At 48.3% G+C, this 1,697-nt stretch overlaps 1 pseudogene; it reads left to right on the forward strand.

Moving 5' to 3' along the window:
- The first annotated feature begins 369 nt into the window (after positions 1-369).
- Positions 370-1,335, forward strand: LOC115507723 (annotated as a pseudogene).
- The last annotated feature ends 362 nt before the right edge of the window (positions 1,336-1,697 follow it).

The raw sequence follows: 1,697 nt of genomic DNA on the forward strand, positions 1-1,697 counted from the left end.
CCACTTCATGCTGTTCTGTCAAGGAAAGGAGGTTGTGCCGGAAGGGAAGCCATTTACTTCATCAAGAAAGTTGCTGTGAAGAAGGAAGTCATGCCCCCTGAGCACTGCTAAGAAACATGTCAGATTTGCTTTCTAGTACAAGCTTCTTATCCTGGTTTGGGCTAGTAACTAACGGTTCCTGGCACTTGAGTAACTCTGCCCTTTACTTAGAGTCTAGGTCCCGTTGCATACAGGAACAGTCGCTGAGTCCGTAAGGAGAGAAAGGAATTAATGAATTTTGAAAAAGACTCATTCGGTAGTGCTTAGGGAACATTGGTAACATGCCGGGCCCTGTGTTAAGTGTCGGGAATACAAAAGTGAGCACCCCGGATGAAGTCCCTGCTTGAGGGCCAGGGCCCTCAATCATGGCACAGGACATCTACCTGCTTGCTCAGAAATGTCTCATCCCTGACCACGGCCACCTTCGTGGAGCTCAGTACCGAAGCTAAGGTGTGTCTTGTGGGTCTGCGCACCTGGAAGTCTCCCCTAGGCAAAGTCAAGGAGCCGGTGAAGGTGGCCGCTGATGTAGGCACAGTCTAGGTGAGGATAGCCTATCCGTGTCTATCAAGAGGAAGAATGAGGTGGGAGAAGCCATCCAAGAGAAGGTTGTCAAGCAAGAGGAACTCTTCATCACTGGCAAGTGAGGACCCACCTTCTTTGAGAGAATCCTAGCAAAAGAGGCCTGTCAGAAGACTTCGAAGGATCGGACGCAGAACTGTTTGGACGTCTGTTTGATTCACTGGTCACCGGGATTGCAGCCTGGGAAGGACTTTTTCTCCAAAGACAATAAGGCAGTGGCCTCACCAGTAAATTAACGTTCTTGGGAGCCTGGGGGACCGTGGAGGAGCTGGTAGATGAGGGGCTGGTGAGAGCCTTTGCAGTCTTCCACCACTTCTAGATCGAAAGGCTCTTGAGCAAACCTGGACTGAAATAGAAGCAAATACCCCACACGAGAAAAAATGGATCTAATACTGCCATTCCAAGGGCATCCCCGTTACAACTGACAGCCTTCTGGGCTCTCCTGAAGGACTCTGGGCCAAGTCCAAGGACTTTTCGCTTCTGGAGGGTCTCAAGATTAAAGTGATTGATGCAGAGCCCAAAAAACCCACAGCCCAGGGTCTGATTCAGTTCCCCAGCCAAGGGAAGAGGGTTGGAATCCCCAAGTCTGCGACAGTGGCATGCATTGTTGAGGACATCAAGGCTTTTGACTTTAAACTGAGTAATGATGAGATGGTGACCATACCTAACTCAGTAGAACTGGAGGGCCAAGCAGTGTGGATTCTAGCTCTCACTTAGAGGATTTATCCCTTTAGTGCAGACTTATTGAAGCTGAATCTCTTGATAAGATTACCTGGCAGGTTCTCTCTCTTGACTTGACTGCAGTGTAACTCTCTCTACCCGAGTCCCCTTTTAGCCAAGCCGATCTGAAATCCCAGTGACCCTGGCCTTGCTGTAGGCCAGAATCTAGGCAGGGTTGTGCCTAGGTCAGTACGGTTAGCTAGGAGCAGATTATCACAGGGAGGTAGAACTGATAAACAAATTACCATCTTTTTTCTTTTTTTCAATTATTTGATCCAATCACTGGGGAACACTGGAAGGATTTGAGGATTAAAAAAAAATAAAAGACGAATAATGGCACAAAAAATAAGTCCCTCCTC

Source organism: Lynx canadensis, chromosome X, assembly GCF_007474595.2.
Source record: "Lynx canadensis isolate LIC74 chromosome X, mLynCan4.pri.v2, whole genome shotgun sequence".
Lineage (NCBI taxonomy): Eukaryota > Metazoa > Chordata > Mammalia > Carnivora > Felidae > Lynx > Lynx canadensis.